The 20,464-nt window shown below is 38.4% G+C and overlaps 1 protein-coding gene and 1 non-coding gene across 19 annotated transcripts in view; one reads left to right on the top strand and one right to left on the bottom strand.

Moving 5' to 3' along the window:
* R3HDM2 (R3H domain containing 2) overlaps positions 1–20,464 on the top strand; it is a 162,630-nt gene that overhangs the window by 48,683 nt on the left and 93,483 nt on the right. The window lies entirely within an intron of this gene.
* LOC132020969 (U6 spliceosomal RNA) lies at positions 11,002–11,108 on the bottom strand. Its single transcript, XR_009405161.1, has one exon. It is a non-coding gene; the product is annotated as a U6 spliceosomal RNA (small nuclear RNA).

Here is a 20,464-nt window from a genome sequence, read left to right as displayed (position 1 = left end):
TTTTTCAAGATTATGTTCTTTGGTGGCCTGGGTAGCTCATTTGGTAGCACATGGGACTCTTGATCTCATAGTTTTGATTTGAGCGCCATGTTGGGTGTAGAGATTACTTTAAAAAAAAAAAAAAAAGAGGGCTTCTGGGTGGCTTAGTCATTAAGTGTCTGCCTTTGGCTCAGGTCGTGATTCCAGGGTCCTAGAATCGAGTCCTGTATCAGGCTCCCTTCTCCGCAGGAAGCCTGCTTCTCCTTCTCCTGCTCCCCCTGCTTATATTCCCTCCCTCACTGTCTCTCTCTCTCTCTGTCAAATAAACAAAATCTAAATTAAAATAAATTTTTTTGTTGTTGTTTATTTCAGGTCCCTTGCATTTCCATATGAATTTTAGGATCAGATTGTCATTGCCTTCAAAAAAGCCAGCAAGGATTTTCATAGGGATTACACTGAATCTGTAGGTCAATTTTGAGAGTGTTACCAGCTTAGCAATATTAAATCTTTCAGTCCATGAACATGGGACATCTTTCCCCTTATTTAATAATAAGTTCTTTAATTTCTATCAGCGATTATTTATAATTTTTAATATATAAGCTTTACAGGTTTTTAAATCCTATTCTAGGGGCGCCTGGGTGGCTCAGTGGGTTAAAGCCTCTGCTTTTGTCTCAGGTCATGGTCCCAGGGTCCTGGGATCAAGCCCCACATTGGGCTCCGCTCGGTAGGGAGCCTGCTTCCCTCTCTCTCTGCCTGCTTCTTTGCCTACTTGTGATCTCTGTCTGTCAAATAAATAAAATCTTTAAAAAAAATCCTATTCTATTATACTTCCTTGTTAAAATTATACCTAAGTATTGTATTATTTTTGTTACTACTGTAAATGGACTTTTTCCCTTAATTTTACATTTGGAATATTCATTACCTGTGTATAGAAATATAATCAATTTTTGTATGTTGACCTTGTATTTTGCAACCTTGCTGAGCTTGTTTATTAGTTTTTAGTGGATTCCTTAGGAATTTCTATATATAAGATCATGTCATCTACAAATAGAAAAAAATATTGGGGGATGCCTGGGTGGCTCAGTCATTGCATGTCTGCCTTCAGCTCAGGTCATGACCCCAGGTCCTGGGTTCAAGTCCTGCATTGGGCTCCCTGCTTGGTGGGAAGCCTGCTTCTCCCTCTCCCACTCCCCCTACTTGTGTTCCCTCTCTTGCTGTGTCTCCTTCTATCAAATAAGTAAATAAAATCTTTAAATTTTTTTTTTTTTGTTTTTGAAGATTGATTTATTTATTAGAGAGAGAGCGAGAGAGCGAGTGAGCAAGTGAGCATGAGTGGGGCGAGGGGCAGAGGGAGAGGAAGAGAGAATCCTCAAGCAGATTCCCTGCTGAACAAGGGGCCTAACTTGGGGCTGGATCCCAGGACCTTGAGATCATGACCTGAGCTGAAATCAAGGGTTGGCTACCCAACCAACTGAGCTACGCAGCTGCCTCTGCAAGTAGTAAAAAAGTTTTACTTCTCTTCCACACTGAATGCCTTTTCTTTCTTTTTATTGTCTCACTGCCCTAAGTTTTTTCCTTCTGTTCCTCAGACTGGATATTCTTTTCATTTGTTGTTTTAAAGTTTTTATTTATTTATTTAAGTAATCTTTACATCCAGTGTGCAGCTGGAACTTACAACCCCAAGATAAAGGGTTTGCTTGTTCTTCTGAGTGAGCCAGCCAGGTGCCTGCAGACTAGATATTCTTTTTTTTTAAGATTTTATTTATTTATTTGACAGAGATCATATTAGGCAGAAAGATAGGCAAAGAGAGGGAAGCAGACTCCCCACTGGGCAGAGAGCCTGATGCAGGGCTTGATCCCAGGACCCCGAGATCATGACCTGAGCCGAAGGCAGAGGCTTAACCCATTGAGCCACCCAGGTGTCCCCAGACTGGATATTCTTAATTGACTTAACTTCAAGTTTGTTGGTTCTTTCTTCTGCCTGCTCATATCTTGTATCAAACCCCTCTACTTATGTTTTTCATTTTTGTTATTGTACTTTCCAAATCCAGAATTTTTATTTGGTTCCTTTTTGTAATTTCTATCTTTCTATTAATATTCTAATTCTGAAATGTTACACTTTTCTTTTAATTGTTTAATCATAGTTTCCTTTTTTGATCTTATTTAAATTGGCTGTCTAGGATTCCTAACTGAGTTTCTGTTGATTGCCATTTTTCCAGCTATACATTTCACTTCATGGTAATGTTACAGTGTTTCATATGTAGTATAAGAACTTTACAATAGTATACTTCTTTTTCTCCCCTTCTGGCCATTGCCCTGTTCTGGGTATACACTTTACTTGTGTGTGTGTGTGTGTGTGTGTGTGTGTGTGTGTGTGTATTTTGAAGATTTATTTATTTTATACACACATATATGTATATACACACATATACACATGCATTTATATACTTATATATATATAAATTACAGTATAAAATTATTGCTCTGAATAGTTTATAATTTTGAAAAAATATTTAAATAATGAGTAAAAAAAGATTTTTATGATTACCCACATTGTAACCATTTTTGATGCTCTTCATTCATTTGTGCATATTCAGATTTCCATCTATTACCATATTTATTCATCCTGAAGGACTTGCACAGGTCTTCTGTTGGTGATTTTTAGCTTTTGTATGCATGAAAAAGTCTTTATTTTGCCTTCATTTTTGAAAGATATTTTCTGTGAGTATAGAATTTGTGGTTGACAGTGTTTTTCTTTCAGTCTTTTAAGAGTCTTCTGATTTGAATAGTTTCCATTGAGAATTCTGTTATTGTCTTCCTCTTTGTTCCTCTATATGTAATATATCCTTCTTCCTGGCTGCTTTTAAATTTACTCTGTATTACTGTAATATTAGTGTTAGGTTGTTTGGTAATGGCGTGTCTTGGTTTGTTTTTTTCAGCTTGTTGGATCTTTGTATTTATAGTTTTATTATAATTTAGAAACTTGGAAATTATTATTTCTTTAAATATTTTTCCCCCATCTCTTCTTCAGAAATTCCAGTGACACCTATTAGGTAATTGGAATTTGTCCCGCACAGTTCATGGATGCTTTGTTCATTTTATTTTAGTGGTTTTTTTTTTTAAATTTCTGTGTTTTATTTTGGTTGACTTCTTTGCTGTGTTTTCATATTTTCTCACCCCATTTGTTCTGTTGCAGTTTTTAATCTTCTACTAGTCATACATAGTGTTTTTTTATCTCTACCATTTTGGAGATTTTTTTTACTTCTTCTCTGGTCATGCTTCCTTTAGATTTTTACACATACGGAATATAGTTGTAATAAATTTTTAAATGCTGGCTCTTTACTTATTTTATAAGCTATCACTTCCAGTCATTTGTTTTAATTTTTCATTGTGAAATAAGTATAATTTATAGGAAGTTGCCAAAAAAATGTACAGCAATTTTCCATTCCATGTGCCTTTCACCCAATTTCTCCCAATTATGTCAGCTTGTGTAACTATAGTACCATGTAAAAACCAGGAAATTAATATTATTACAATCCATAGAGTCTATTCAGATTTGACAATTGTACATGTACTCCTTTCTGTGCATGGGTATACGTGTTGGGGGAGTTCTGTGGAATTTTAATGTATATTCACAGCCACCATCAAGATACAGAACAGTTCCATTCCCATAAGAATTCTTCCTGTTGCCCTTTAATAACAACGTCCACCTACCTCCACCCCATTCATAAACCTATAACCATGGCTTTACCAGTCTGTTCTCCAGTTTTTTAATCTACCATGTCATAATGTTAATTAAATGGAATCATACCATGTATAACCATTGAGATTGACTTTTTCTCCCACTCAGCATAATTCCCTTGAGGTCCATCCAAATTACTGCACGTGTCAATAGTTTGTATCCTCTCATTGCTGAGTAGTAGTCTGGTGTGGTTGTTCTAATTTTGTTTATGCATTCACTTTTTTATTTTTTAAAGATTTTATTTATTTATTCGACAGAGATTGATCACAGGTAGATAGAGAGGCAGGCAGAGAGAGAGAGGGAACCAGGCTCCCTGCTGAGCAGAGAGCCCATTGCGGGGCTCAATCCCAGGACCCTGAGATCATGACCTGAGCTGAAGGCAGCGGCTTAACCCACTGAGCCACCCAGGCGCCCCTACGCATTCACTTTTTGAGGGACTTCTGTGTTGGTTCCAATTTTTGGCCATTGTGAATAAAGCTGCTATGAACATTTTTGTTCAGGTTTTTCTGTAAATGTAAGTTTTTAGTTGTATGGGATAAATGCCCAAGAGTAATTACATAAACCTGCCAAACTAGATAAAGTGGCTATACCATTTTTACATTACCATCACTTATATATGAGTGATCCATGTTTTCTGAATTCTTGTCAATACTTGGCATTGTCAGTATTTTTTATTTTATTTCATTCTATTTATTTATTTATTTATTTGAGAGAGAGGGAGACAGAGAGGGAAAGTGCATGTGTGCACACGTGAGTGTCGGGGAAGGGCAGAGGGAAAGTCTTCAAGCAGACTCCTCCTGAGCATGGAGCCTGATGCAGGGCTTGATCTCATGACCCATGCCACCTATGAGAAAGATCATGACCTGAGCTGAAAGCAAGAGTCAGATGCTTAACAGACTGAGTTACCTAGGTGCACCAGTATTTTTTATTTTAGCCATTATGGTAGATATATAGAGATAATTTATCTGTTTTGCATTTCCCTAATGGCTAATGATTTTGAACGTTTGCTTATGTCTTTTGCCCATTTCCTTTTTTTTTTTTTTTTTTTTTTTAAGATTTTATTTATTTATTTGACAGAGAAAGACCGTGAGAGAGGGAACACAAGCAGGGAGAGTGGGAAAGGGTGAAGCAGGCTTTCTGCCAAACAGGGAGCCTGATGTGGGGCTTGATCCCAGGACTCTGGGATCATGTAACAACTGAGCTACCCAGACGTCCCTCTTTTGCCCATTGCCTAATGGTTTCTTTGAGTTTTGAGAGTTGCTTATATATCTAGGTACAATTCCTTTCTTAGATACGGTTTACAAATATTTTCCCCAGGAGTATACTCTCTTCTGTGAACTCTAGACTCTTTTGCTTTCTCAGATTTTCACTCCTGTGTTCTCCACTCAGGGAGCATGTTGGATTCGGCCTAGGTTTCTCCTGGACTTCTCCCTCTCACCTTTTTTTTTTTTTTTGACATTACTTGGAAGCAGTGTCTAGGCATTAAGCTTGGGTAATGTTAAGACTTACCTTATTTGTTTCCCATCTCTCAGGAATCCCTATTGGTTATTGCCTGATGTCCAATGTCTTAAAAACCATGGTTTTACCCATTTTGTCTGGTTTTTTTAGTTGTTTCTGCCAGGAAGATAATATGATCTCTCTTACCTCATGTTAGTCAGAAATCAAATCTCCCTTGCCCCCTCCACTGCTGAAGTTTTCAATAACATTAGGAACAGCCATTGTTAATAACTACTGTCCAATAATTCCTTCCTGAATTGAGTTCTTTGTTGTTTTCTTTTTTTTAATAAAGATTTTATTTGTCAGAGAGAGAGCACACTCATGCACAAGCAGGGGGAGTGGCAGGCAGAGGGAGAAGCAGGCTCCCAGCTGAGCAAGGAACCTGATGCTGGACTCGATCCCCCAGCACCCTGGAATCATGACCTGAGCCAAAGGCAGACACTCAACCAACTGAGCCACCCAGTTGTCCTCTTCCTCCGGTTCTTAAACAGAAAAGGAGTGGGAGTAGAGGCTAAATATAACTCAGACAAAAAGATACTTCTAATGTTGGGTGTCATTTGAAGCCCAGCTACTTTCAAAAGTTTGCAAATCAATCAGATACAGGCTTAGAGCTAGAAATAGGTTAGCTACCATAGCACAAGATGATGGTGTGAAAAGATTTTAGTGACAGCTTGTGTGTGATAATATATCCTTTCTTGTTCAGTGTTCTCGGATGTAATGCTAGATTCTGGCTTTCATATGCCTTTTCTCTATTCTTATCCATATAGTCCTTTTATCAAAAGAATGGCTATATTTATAAAATCACATTTTTCTGTATTTAAAGGGTAGAGTTGACCATTTAAAGCAGACTTTCCAGCCTAAGTGCATCTTGCTAGGTAATTCTTAAATTTTTTTTTTATTAGTTTTGGAGCTTATATCAGCATTTATGATGATTTGATAAACATATGCTAGGATTTCTTAAAGATTATCTGTATATTGCAAAACTGTAGTTGTCTATGTAAAAATTCAGAGAGATGGAGTATTGTATAGGACCATGTAGTTATCAAACACTTGAAGAAAATATTTCTTTGGAGTTATTTTGTGAAATTAGGACATATTTCAGTAATTGGGTGACTTTGAGCTCTGGGAATCTGGTAGAGCCACGTTTGGGTTAGAGTGGCTCCTGCTTACGCCATTCTTAATCAGGAAAGATTTATTTCTATTTCCAGTCTATCACTTCTGCTGATGAACAAAGGGCATAGTTTGTTACATTAGTCAGCTATTTAAAAAAATTTTTTAATTAAAAACAATGTTTTTAAAAGGTTTGGGGTATCTGGGTGGTTCACTTGGTTAAGCAACTGCCTTCGGCTCAGGTCATGATCCTGGAGTCCCAGGATGGAGTCCCATAACAGGCTCCCTGCTCAGCAGGGAGTCTGCTTCTTCCTCTGACTACCGCCCCCCATGCTCTCTCTCCCTCATTCTCTCTCGCTCTCAATAAATAAAATCTTTAAAAGATTTTTTTAAAAAGATTTTATTTATTTATTTGTCAGAGAGAGACAACAGCGAGAGAGGGAACAGAAGCAGGGTGAGTAGGAGAGGGAGCAACTCCCTGCTAAGCAGGGAGTCTGATTTGGGGCTCAATCTTGGGACCCTGGGATCATGACCTGAGCAGATGCTTAATGACTGAGTCACCCAGGTGCCCCTAGTCAGCAAATTTTTCTTTTTAAGGTTTTATTTATTTATTTGACAGAAAGAGATCACAAGTGGGCAGAGAGCAGGCAGAGAGAGAAGCAGGCTCCCTGCTGAGCAGAGTCTGATGCGGGGCTCGATCCCAGGACCCTAAGATCATGACCTGATCTGAAGGCAGCGGCTTAACCCACTGAGCCACCCAGGTGCCCCTATTTTATTTTATTTTTTTTTTATCATTTTATTACTATTATTTTTAAGGATTTTATTTATTTTTGAAGATTTTATTTATTTATTTAAAAAAATATTTTATTTTATTTATTTGACAGATCACAAGTAGGCAGAGAGGCAGGCAGAGAGAGAGGAGGAAGCAGGCTTCCCACAGAGCGGAGAGCCTGATGTGGGGCTCGATCCCAGGACCCTGTGATCACAACCTGAGCTGAAGGCAGAGGCTTTAACCCACTGAGCCACCCAGGTGCCCCAACGATTTTATTTTTGAGTAATCTCTGCACCCAACATGAGGGTCAGGCTCCCAACCCCAAGGTCAAGAGTTGCATGCCCTACCAGTTGTACCAGCCAGGTGCCCCAAATGCTGTTGGTATTTTGATAGGGATTAGATTAAATGTGTAGATTTCTTTGGGTAGTATATATTTTAACAGTGTTTGTTTTTCCAGTTCATGAGCTTCTTTGTATTGTCTTGAATTTCTTTCATCAGTGTTTTATAGATTTCAGAGTACAGGTCTTCTACCTTTTGTGTTAGGTTTATTCCTAGATATCTTGTTATTTTTGGTGCAATTGTTTTTTTTTTTTTTTAAAGATTTTATTTATTTATTTGACAGAGATCACAAGTAGGCAGAGAGGCAGAAAGAGAGTGAGAGGGAAGCAGGCTCCCTGCTGAGCAGAGAGCCCGATGCGGGACTCGATCCCAGGACCCTGAGATCATGACCTGAGCCGAAGGCAGCGGCTTAACCCACTGAGCCACCCAGGTGCCCCTTTTTGGTGCAATTGTAAATGGATTATTTTTTTAATTTCTCTTTCTGCTGCTTCATTATTTGTATATAGAAATGCAACAGATTTCTGCACATTGATTTTTGTATCCTGTTCCTTAACTGAATTCATTTATCAGCTCTAGCAATATTTTGGTGGAGTCTTTTGGATTTTCTCTATATAGTATCATGTCACTTGCAAATAGTAAAAGTTTTTACTTCTTTCTTACCAGTTTGGATGCCTTTATTTTTGTTGCCTGATTGCTGTGGCTAGGACTTCAGCACTATGTTAAATAAAAGTGGGAAGAGTAGATACCCTTGTCTTGTTCCTGATCCTAGGCAAAAGGCTGTCAGTTTTTCCACATTGAGGATGATGCTAGCTGTCTGTTTTTCTTATATGGTCTATATTATGTTGGGGTACATTCCTTTTGAATCTAGTTGGTTGAGTGTTTTTATCATGAATGGCTGTTGTACTTTGTCAAATGCTTTTCCATGTCTATTGAAGTGATCATATAGTTCTTTCTCTTACTGATATGATGTATTGTGTTGATTGATTTATAAAAATTGAACAACCTTGCAACCCAGGAATAAATCCCATTTGATTGTGGTGAATGATGTTTTTAATGTATTGTTAGATTTGATTTGCTAGTATTTTGTTGAGGATTTTTGCATCTGTGTTCATCAGAGATAATGGCCTGTAGTTCTCTTTCTTTGTGCTGTCTTTGTCTGGTTTTGGTATTAGAGCATGCTGGCCTCATAGAATGAATTTGGAAGTTTTCCTTCCTCTTCTATTTTTTTGGATAGTTTGACAAGAATAGATATTAAATCTTCTTTAAATGTTTGGTAGAATTTGCTGTGAAGCCATCTGGTCCTGGACTTTTGTTTGTTGAGAGTTTGTTGATAGTGATTGAGTTCCTTTGCTGGTAGTTGGTCTGTTCAAATTTTCTATTTCTTCCTGTTTCGGTTTTGGTAGGTTATATGTTTCTAGGAATTTATCTATTTCTTCTAGGTTTTCCAATTTGTTGGTATATAGTTTTTCATAATTTTCTCTTATAATTGTCTGTATTTCTGTGGTGTGTTTGTTGTTATTTCTCCTCTCATTTGAGTTGTATTTATTTGGTTCCTTCCTCTTTTTCTTGATAAGTCTGGCTAGTGGTTTATCAGTTTTATTGATTTTTTCCAAAGAATCAGCTCCTGGTTTCATTGATCTGTTTTTATTTAGTTAGTTTCTATATGATTTATTTCTGCTCTGATATATTTATAATTTCCTTCCTTCTGCTGGTTTTAGGGTTTGTTTGTTTGTTGTTCTAGGTCCTTTAGGTGTAAGTTAAGTTGAGATTTTACTTCTTGAAGTGGGCCTGTATTGCTATAAACTTCCCTTTTAGAACTGCTTTTGCTGTGTTGCAAGGTTTTTGAATCATTGTGTTTTTGTTTTCATTTGTTTCCACGTACTTTTTAAAATTTCTTCTTTTATTGGCCCATTCACTGTTTATTTTTTATTTATTTATTTTTTAAAGACTTTATTTATTTATTTGACAGAGAGTGAGAGAGGGAGTACAAGCAGGGGGAGTGGGAGAGGGAGAAGCAAGGTTCCCACAGAGCCGGGAGGCTGGCACAGGGCTCGATCCCATGTCCCTGGGATCATGACCTGGGCTGAAGGCAGATACTTAACAACTGAGCCACCCAGGTGCCCCTCATTCATTGTTTAGTAGTTACTTGATCTCCATATATTTGTGGTATTTACATATTTTTTGTGTGGTTGACTCCTAGTTTCATAGTGTGGTCAGAAAAGATGCATGACATAACTTTGATCTTTTTTAATTTGTTGAAGCTTTTTTTGTGACCTAATATGTGATCTATTCTGGAGAATGTTCCATGCGTACTTGAAAAGAATGTATATTCTGCTGTTTAAGGATGGAATGTTCTTTTTTTTTTTTTTTAACTTTTTAAGAATTTCCTTAAGCAATCTCTACAGCCAGGGTGGGGCTCAGACTCACAACCCTAAGATCAACAGTCCCATGCTTTATGGACTGAGCCAGCCAGGTGCCCCTAGGATGGAATGGTCTGAATATACGTGTTAAATCCATGTGGTCCAGTGTGTCATTCAAAACCATTGTTTCCTTCTGGATTTTCTGTTTAGATGATCTGTCCATTGATGTACATGGGGTATTACTATTACTGTATTATTATCAATTAGTTCCTTTATGTTTGTTAACTATTTTAATGTATTTGGGTACTTACTTCCATGTTGGATGCATAAATATTTACAGTTGTTACATGTTCTTATTGGATTGTTCCCTTTATTATTGTATAGTGTCCTTTTAAAAAAGATTTTATTTATTTATTTATTAGAGAGAGCTTGAGCAGAGGGAGAGGGGGAGAATCAAAAGCAGACTCTGCTGAGTGGAGCCTGATGCTGGGCTTGATCTCAAGATCCTGAGATCATGACCTAAGCTGAAATCAAGAGTCAGACACTCAAACGACTGAGCTATCCAGGTGCCCCTATAGTGTCCTTTGTCTCTTGTTACATTCTTTGTTTTAAAGTCTATTTTGATACAAATATTGCTACTCTGGTTTTCTTTTGAAAACCATTTATCATGTTTCTCCATCTCCTCAGTTTCAATCTGCAGGTGTCTTTAGATGTAAAATGAGTCTCTTACAGGCAGTATATAGATGGCTCTTTTTTTTTTTTAAATCCTTTTTGTCACTCTGTATCTTTGACTAGAGTATTTAATCCTTTTACATTTAAAGTAATTATAGATATGTATTTATTGTTATTACTTGTTCTGTGGTTGTTTCTGCAGATTTCCTGATTCTTTTCTTCTTTCATGGTTTGCTGGTTTTCTTTAGTGATATACTTGGATTACTTTCTCTATTCTTTGCATATTTATGAGTGGTTTTTGATTTGTGATTACCATTGTGTTTATGTATAACATCTTCTGCATATACTAGTCTATATTAAATTGAAGGTTAAGTTTGAATATATTCCTTACTCCTTCCCATATTGTAGGTATATGGTATCATATTTTATATCCTTTTATTTTGTCAGTTCCTTGACTGATTTTTAGAGAAATATTAATTTTTACTGTTTGTTTTTGTGTTTCCTAACTTCATACTGTCACTTTTTTTTTTTTTAATATGGAACGCTTCACGAATTTGCGTGTCATCCTTGCGCAGGGGCCATGCTAATCTTCTCTGTATCGTTCCAATTTTAATATATGTGCTGCCGAAGCGAGCACTCATACTGTCACTTTTGATATTTCCTTTAAACTCAGAGTCCCCTTTAATATTTCTTATAGGGGTGGTTTGGTGGTGATGAACTTCTTTTTTCTTTTTTAAGGATTTTATTTATTTATTTAACAGAGGGAGACACAGTGAGAGAGGAAACAGAAGCAGTGGGGAGAGGGAGAAGTAGGCTTCCCACTGAGCAGGGAGCCCAGAGCTGGGTTTGATCCCAGGACTCTGGGATATTGACCTGAGCTGAAGCCAGAAGCTTAATGACTGAGCCACCCAGGCACCCTCTTTTGTTTTTGTTTGTCTGATAATGGGGTTTCCTTTATGTGTAACTATCTATTTTTGTCTTACTGCCTTTTTAAAAAAAAAAAAAAAAGATTTTATTTATTTATTTATTTATTTATTTATTTAACAGAGAGAGAGAAAGACAGTGAGAGAGGGAATATAAGCAGGGGAAGTGGGAGAGGGAGAGCAAGAAGCCCAATGCAGGGCTTGATCCCAGCACCCTGGGATCATGACTTAAGCTGAATGAAGGTAAGGCTTTAACCCTCTGAGCCACCCAGGCACAATAAGAACAATTTTTAAAAAAAATATTTTATTTATTTTTTAGACAGAGATTATAAGTAGGCAGAGAGGCAGTCAGAGAGAGGAGGAAGCAGGTTCCCTGCTGAGCAGAGAGCCTGATGCAGGACTTGATCCCAGGACCCTGAGATCATGACCTGAGCCAAAGGCAGAGGCTTTAACCCACTGAGCCACCCAGGTGCCCAACAATGATTTTTATAAGAAGAGGTCTTATAGTGCCCAGCAGTGTAGTATCCCCTGTTCACCAGGGCCTGGTGCTTCTGACAGTGTCTCCAATGTGTGCTTTGTGCACTTTGCTGTCGTGTCCTGGCTGCTTTATCTTATCCTTCAGGCCAGTTGTCTACAGAGGCTCTCTTTGCCTTTTGTGGGGAGTGGTTGGTTCCTGGTCTGAATGTGGCTTGTTTTAACTAGGTATGTTCTGGTCTGCTTGTAAAATGAGTCTTGTTGCCACCACCACTGGAACTAAGGCCTCATAAATCTCCCTGGTCAGGAGATGAAGTGTTGGCAGGAGTTTGGGTTGGTTTTCTGGGGGAGAGGGCTTGTCAAGCTGGGACTGAGCCAAGTGTGACTGGGAAAGGTGGTTCCACCAGAGTGTAGGGAGTGGGGCTTGGCATAAGCAAGTTAGGGAGCAGGTGTCCAGGCGGGGCTGGTTCCTGCAGGTGTCCTTGTGCCTATGCTGAGGGGTTGGGGAGGGAAGTGTCATCGGCCAGTTCTTTCGTTCTCCGTAAATGCTACTTCTCTGGGACATGCTCTGAGATGAGCAAGTAACCTACCCACTGTGTGTCCCTTGCCCTCTTCAGATCACTGTTTGTATGTTGTATGTCCATACAACATGTTTGCCCTGCCTTTTCTCCAAGAGTAGCCCCAGTGTCCTCTGAGCTCTATTAGAGCCAAGAACACTGGCCTTTAAAACTCTAGGCTTTAAGCCCCACCGGTTGCCAAAAGGCATGAAATTTTGCCCCTTTCACTTTCCATGCCATTTGCTAGGGGAATTTGTTTTCTGCTCTGTGTTAGTTTATCTCTTGCCTGTCTCCGCAATGGCACCTCCCTCCCCACTGCAGCAACTACAGTCTGTTTCTCTCTGAAGCCACATATCCTTACTTCCGACCTTCTTCAGTGTGTCCTCTTCTTTACCTTTGGTTGTGGGGTTTGTTCTGCCAATCTTCAGATCAATTTCTGGGTTATTTAGGATGATATGATAGTTCTCTAGTTGTATTCCTGGGTCAAGGTAGCCTAGGATTCTCCTACTCTGCCACTGTCTTCCCCTCATTTCCACACTTACCATGTTTTAAACTGAACTTTATTTTCTTTCTGTCCGGACTTGCATACTAGTTTCTCCTTCAGGATTCTGATTTCAGTGGTAGAAATATCTACCCCAGTTCTCAAACTTTCTGGTGTCAGAATTTCTTCACACTCTTAAGAATTATTGAGGCCTCCAAAAGAAGAGCTTTTGTTTATGTGGATTATATTTATCAGTATCAGTGTATTAGAAATTAAAACTGAGAAATTTAAAAACATTTATTAATTTTAAAATGATAATCTATTACATGTGCAAGTTTTTAATGAAATGAATTCTTCAAAATAGTTAACAATAGAATTTAGTGGGAATGTGTCATGTTTTTCATTTATACAAATCTAATTTAATAGAACAGGGGTTGATAGAACAGAGACAAATTCTCATATCTGCCTTTTCATTCAGTTGGTTGTGATATAACATGTTACATAGTTTTGGAAAATACTATCATATACCTGTGAGAGCATGAGAGTGAAAAGGGCAAACAAGGGCCTATTACTATATATTACATTTCATTTCATATATATAATATGTACCTAATGTTAATTCGTATATAATATATGTGAATATATATGTTAAGTATTATTATAAAAGTGGTTTTGATCTTGTAGAAAAAAACCTTATAGATTCCCAGGCATATCAGGACCCACTTTGAGAAGCTGCTTTTCTATCCAGTTACTTGGATATCTTCCTCTTTTTTTTTTTTTTTTTTTTAAGATTTTATTTATTTATTTGTCAGAGAGAGCGAGAGCGAGCACAGGCAGACAGAGTGGCAGGCAGAGACAGAGAGAGAAGCAGGCTCAAGGAGCCTGATGCGGGGCTTGATCCCAGGACCCTGGGATCATGACCTGAGCCGAAGGCAGAGGCTTTAACCCACTGAGCCACCCAGGCGCCCCATCTTCCTCTTTTAATCATCATACACATCTCATATGTCACTAAGTCTTAATGATTCTACCTCCTAATGCCTCTAGGGTCCCAGTCCCTTTATTCTGTGGTTAGAATTCTCATCTCATCTTTTTCCTAGGTGTTGTGTCTGCCTCTATTTTATCTGTGTTCTAAGCCATCCACTTTGTAGCAAAAGTAATGTTTCTAAAATAGAAATATGATGATGTAACTCATTTTTGAAAATCCTTTACAAGTTTCTCATAGTTTTAGTTAGTATGCAAGATGTTTTATGATCCTGTTTCCACTCATCTCTAGCTTTTTCTCACTCACTTTTCTGTGAGTGCCTTACATTCTTGCTTTCTTTATGTAATACTTTTCTGTTCTGAGAAAGCATCAGAGTGATCCATATGTCTCTGTTAATGATACAATTGTTTGTTGGGTTCACACTTTGTTCCTGGCACTGTGTTCTAAGTACTTGATTATATTATCTCATTTAATCTTCACAGCCTTCTAAGAAAAGTGTTGTGATCATTCCATTTTATAGATAAGGAAACTGAGTTTTAGAGAGGTTAAGTAACTTTCCTCTTATCCACTTGGTGAATATGGAAGCTTGGTCTGTTTTTCCACTTTTCTGTTTGGCTACCTACTATTTGTCCGAAAAGATTAAGTTTCTTCTGGTATGATCTGCATCTCCGCTCCCTTTATTCCCACTTAACCTTGTTAGCAGCTCTAGCTAGCACTTAACTTAATGTAATTTACCTGTTTGTTTCCTGTACCATTGCTTTTTCTGGTAGGTGCAGAAAGGGAACTTCATTCCCCTGGCACAAGAATCTTAGATTGCATCCTACCATATTTGTCTGTAAGGAGAAAATGCATATTGAGGACCTTAAAACCTAACGTCACTCTGGGCCTGCTTAGTCTATAGCAGGTCCCGCAGTTTCAGAGGAACTATAAAAAACAGATAATATTATTTCTATATTAATTCTTCCAAGTTTTTTTAAAGAGGGGTAGGGCAGAGGGAGGAGAGAGAGAATCCCACATAGGCTCTGAGCAGAGCCTGACATTGGGCTCGATCTCAAAACCCTGAGATCATGACCTGAGCCTAAATCAGGAGTTGGACTCTTAACTGATTGAGCCACCCAGGCACCCCAATTCCTCCAAGTTTTAAAATAGTGACCCCAGTCTTCTTATATTTAGTTTAGAAAAAACTAAATAACAACAACATAAATGATAGCTAACATTTATTTAAATGCTTTCTATGTGTCTAAGCATTTTACCTGTATATTAACTCATTTAGTCTTTATAACCCCATTAGATAGTTACTGTTACCTTTGTTTTACAGATAAGGGAAACTGAGGCACCAAGAAATTAAGTAACTTGCCCAAGATCACACAGCTTGTAAGTGGCAGAGCTGGGAATTCAGTCTCTAAAAACTAACCGTATAAAATACTGAATTTTCTTTGTCTAAGATCCCATAGTTGTATTCTTTGTTAGGGCAAAGGTAAGTGAGGATTAGAGGTAAAGTTACACGGCACAACTCTGGTGTGGTGATCTTATAGAATAAGATGACTTTAGTGTAGGTTGGTTTTTTTAAGTGTATTTTTTTTTTTTTTTCAAAACAATATCTGTTTGGTTCAAATGAAAGGATCTTTCATGTAATCTTTATTACAAAATCGTCACAGTTCTGAGCTTCCAGCCCAGTTAATCCTCAGTTTCCCAGTGAATAACAGCAACAAAAAGTTTTGTATTTTATTTGACACTTAGGAAGTTGATAATTTTTCTTCTCCCAGAAAGTTACATTAGTTAACTCCAGAATCCCGTTTTCTTTATTTATTAGACACATTTGAACTTTATCTTTTTGGTGGATTTGTTTGCCCTTATCTCTTTTCTGTGTCCCTAGTCCCTTGAGCATTGCAATGGATGTTTAATTTTGAGAATCCTAATTAGCTTCAGTAGTTATATACCTTGAGGCATTTCTAGACAACCAATACTATCAGACTTCCATGGAATCAATGACAGAAATCCCTAAAATGAGACCCACAGATAACAAATGGCTGTTCCATTGTACTTTTTCTGAAATTAGCCCTACTTTTTTGCCCATACTAGGGAGAAGAGTGATGGCAGAGCATATATAATAATAACTTCAGTTTTTCTCAGATTTGCTGTTCATCAGGCACCATGCAAAATTATTTTGAAAATTATTTTATCCTACTAAAATTCTATGAAGGAGATTATTTTATGGGTCAGTAAAGTGAAGTTTACACAGGTGGTTACAAATCAGATCAGGTTAAAACAAAAGCAAACTAATCAGATCACACAGCTGGTATTTGATAGGACTAGATAGGCCTGCTCCTAACAATTTCAGGGCAAGAACATGAATGGAAGCACAGTTTCTGTATATCTATATATTTAAATTGTAAGTCAAGATTTTAAAAAGTGTTAGAAAAAAATGCCCCTTATCACTTACATATATGTTTTCCTAGTGACCTAGAAGGCCAGAGTTCTTGGACTCCTCAAAGTTCTGAGACAGGATGGGATAGTGTAGGGGTACCCTCTAAGTCTAGTCTCTATCCTCACCCTCATCATTTGTCCCCTGGCCAACGTTCAAACCATGAAATGTGTACAACAGTGGGTGTTGTCTATGGCAGGACAGAGTTTAAGGAGATCCATTGAAGTACTTGAAAGTGGGCTCTAAACTGCTTGGGCAGGGAATTCTGGGATCCAGACCATAGTTGGGGGTGGTAGAGTCAGGGGCTTCGGGTAGTATGTCCATTTGGTCCCATGAACATCTAGCCCTAAAGGGATAGGCAGGTCAGAAGAGGGTTAGAGTGGATCTGTCTAAAATGTAAGACCCAGAGTAGTGTTTCTTTACTACAACCAAAGGTGGTACTAGCACCAGAACTCAAATCCAGGTCTATCTGACCATACTGTCTGTTGGCAACAGTAAGAAAGCCTTGATTTACAGAGAAAGGAAGTGTTGGCTTACTGTCTGGTGAGTGGAGCAGGGATGGAAAATAGCAGATTTGACCATATTATGTCATGCCTGGAGAAGTGGTTTTATGTGGTTTTATGTATGTATGGTTTTATGTATGTATATTTTTAAGATTTTATTTATTTATTTATTTATTTGACAGAGAGAAAGAGATCACAAGTAGGCAGAGAGGCAGGCAGAGAGAGTGGGGGAAGCCGACTCCCTGCTCAGCAGAGAGCCCGATGCAGGGCTCGATCCCAGCACCCTGAGATCATGACCTGAGCCGAAGGCAGAGGCTTAACCCACTGAGCCACCCAGGTGCCCCTGGAGAAGTGTTTTAGGATGGACCATCTTTTTGTATGAGCCAGTCTGGAGGGTATGTGCTATGGTGAGTGCTGTGAAATGTTTAAGCCTGACGATTCAGACCTGACGATTAACAGACCTGTACCCCTGGGGCAAATAATACATTATATGTTAATAAATGAGCCATCCTGTTTGCCTTTTGAAAATATTATTTAGTGTTTACACTTAGAAACTAGAGAATTTAAGAATTGAAAAAAACCCTTCATCTTATTACACATGCATTCTGGTCTTTGTGTAGTTTAAGTTGAATGGCATAGTTAGGAGGAGACATAGCCAATTTTTCTTCTAAAAAAAGATGAGGCATAAGCATTTTGGTCTGTAATTTATACTGAAAAAGAATTTACGTAATAGTCTGTAGTTTATACTGAAATGGTCTGTAGTTTATACTGAAAAAGAGTTTCTTCAGTCCTGTTTCACCTAGTTAGGACAGAGCAGTATATAAAAGAACCAGATGATGGTTTATTTGGTATTTTATATCACACAGTATAGGTAGTATAGGCATCATTGTATGATCTTAAAATTTTCAGTTTTCTGAAATTGATCTCAAACATATGAAGAGACTGGCTATGGGGAAATGCAGTTCGGATATAAAATGTTATATTTTCATTACATACATTATTGAGTATTTAGAGTACATCTGGGTTCTGGTCATTCTTAGGGTCCTCAGGACACCAGTCTTAAGATTGACAGTCCAGCCACACTATTGGTCAGATCCCCTACTTGAAGCATTCTTGAGTACATTGAAACCTTCACCATCTACATGAACCTAGGATCTTGGACTGTCTTCATCTAATTATAAACTCAGTCAATTCTGTCAGACTCAGAATTTAATTAAAATCTGGTGAGAACAGAGGTGCCTGGGTGGCTCATCAGTTGGGCATCTGTTTCAACTTGGGTCATGATCCCAAGGTGCTGGGATTGAGCTCTACATCAGGCTCCTTTCTCAGCGGGGAGTCTGCTTCTCCCTCTCCCTCTGTCCCTGCTCCTGCTCTCTTGCTCATTCTTTCTCAAACAAATTAATAAAATCTTTAAAAATATAAATAATTCTGGTGAGAACATGATCATGGCTTCTGTTTAGTTTTCAAGTTACCCTTTTCATTACAGGTGAGAATCTTGTGTTTGCATGTATTGCATGATTGGATCTGTTAAAGGTGTAAAATGAATAGAAAAATCTTTAGTGCTATGTACTCTTTTTTTTTTTTTTTTTTTAAGATTTTATTTATTTACTTGTCCGAGATAGAGGGAGAGAGAGTGAGCACAGGCAGACAGAGAGGCAGGCAGAGGCAGAGGGAGAAGCAGGCTCCCTGCTGAGCAAGGAGCCCGATGTGGGACTCGATCCCAGGGTGCTGGGATCATGACCTGAGCCGAAGGCAGCTGCCCAACCAATGAGCCACCCAGGCGTCCCAGTGCTATGTACTCTTGTTACTAGAGGCATGATTAGTAAGCCAAAGTCCAAATTGATTTTATCTATTTATTTATTTATTTTAAAGATTTTATTTATTTATTTGACAGAGAGAGATCACAAGTAGGCAGAGAGGCAGGCAGAGAGAGAGGAAGGGAAGCAGGCTCCCTGCTGAGCAGAGAGCCCGATGCGGGACTCGATACCAGGACCCTGAGATCATGACCTGAGCCGAAGGCAGCGGCTTAACCCACTGAGCCACCCAGGCGCCCCCAAATTGATTTTAGACCTAGACCTTGGTGGTACAGAAGATAGAATTTTAATCTCCTTCTAATTTTTAAAAAGGATTTTATGTGTTTATTTTTTATTTGAGAGAGAGAGAGAGAGAGAGAAAGCATGCACGTGCGTGTGCAGGGGGAGGGGAAGAGGGAAAGGAGGAGAATCTCCAGCCGACTCCATGCTGAGCACAGAGCCTGACTTGTACTTAGTCTCATGACCCTGAGATCACGACCTGAGCCAAAACCAAGAGTCATACACTTAACTGACTGAGCCACCCAGGCACCCCTAACCTCCTTATAATTTTTTCTTAAGAACATGTCTTCCGTGTGTCATTTTGATCTGCTTTTTCTGTGATACCTACTATTGCCAAATAATGCTATTGCTTATTAGTTTTCATTACCAAATTTGCCAAATTCCTGGAAAATACTTGTTTTTTTGAAAAAGCACACTAAAATACTGGCATCCATTTTGAGTGACAGTCTCAGTAGCATTCTGTACTGCAGGGGCTTGGGAATTTGTTGACATAAATCCATTTTCTCTGACTCCTGATTCCCCTACCTAGGTTCTGTAGCCTGTTGTCTATTTTTAAATCCTGCTGCTATGCTCTGTATGCAGCAGTTCTTTTCCTGAATTATTTATCATTGTTTGGAGCTGAATGGAGCAGTATGTTTTTCACCACTGCTCATTAGAACTTACATGTCTGTCTTCAGCTTGCCTGACAGATTTGGTTCATGATAAATCCCACTGGTCCATTCTGGGAAGGCTGCAAGGCAAGAAACAGGCCACAATCTGTGATACCCTTTAAGAGCATTCAGACTTTTGGTTATTGTTATTTTATTTTGGCAGCAGTGAGAAAGATAGCTATCCCCTGTTCTTCCTTGAGACTTTCCTTAGACCCTGCTCAGAGATTGTGTTATGCTGGGTTTTGTGATAGTGTTTATGTTTTTATGATAATTTTTGCATTTTTAGGAGAGATGAGGGAATCCCTATGAAAGGCAAGCATTAAGTCAAGATTCGGTTTCATTATAAATATAATCCATATACTTGGGGGCACTAAAAATCTCTGGTATTGGGATATGGGGCATTTGTTTATTTTGTTTGGGAATATTTCTTCTCATTGTACGTTCTCTTACCTTATAGAGGGTAGGCTTGGAAGAAAGATGGCAGAATCTAAAAGCGAGGCAATTATTTTGAATGATATTTCTTCCCTTTTCTGTTTTCTGGTATATCAGAACTAAGTTTCTCTTTTGTCTTCATCCTGTGTTTTTTTTCCCCTTGCATCCTATCTTTCATGAAAATATTTTTCATGACATTGCTGCTTTTTTTTCTCTTTGATAGATGAGCACACCACTACTTATGTATTCCTTCCATTTAAAGATGTTTTCCCTAGGGCACCTGGGTGGCTCAGTTGGTTGAGTCCCTGACTAATTTTTGGTTCAGGTTGTGATCTTGGGTGTGGGATTGAGCTCCAGGTCAGACTCCACACTGAGAGGAGGGGATTCTCTCTATCCCTCTGCCCCTCCCACTGCTCACGTACATGTTCTCTGTCTCCCTCAAATAGATAAATCTTAAAAAAAAGAAAAAAAGA

Source organism: Mustela nigripes, chromosome 6 (assembly GCF_022355385.1).
Source record: "Mustela nigripes isolate SB6536 chromosome 6, MUSNIG.SB6536, whole genome shotgun sequence".
Taxonomy (NCBI): Eukaryota; Metazoa; Chordata; class Mammalia; order Carnivora; family Mustelidae; genus Mustela; species Mustela nigripes.
Note: the sequence above shows the minus strand (reverse complement) of the source record. Positions and strands in the feature narration are given on the sequence as shown.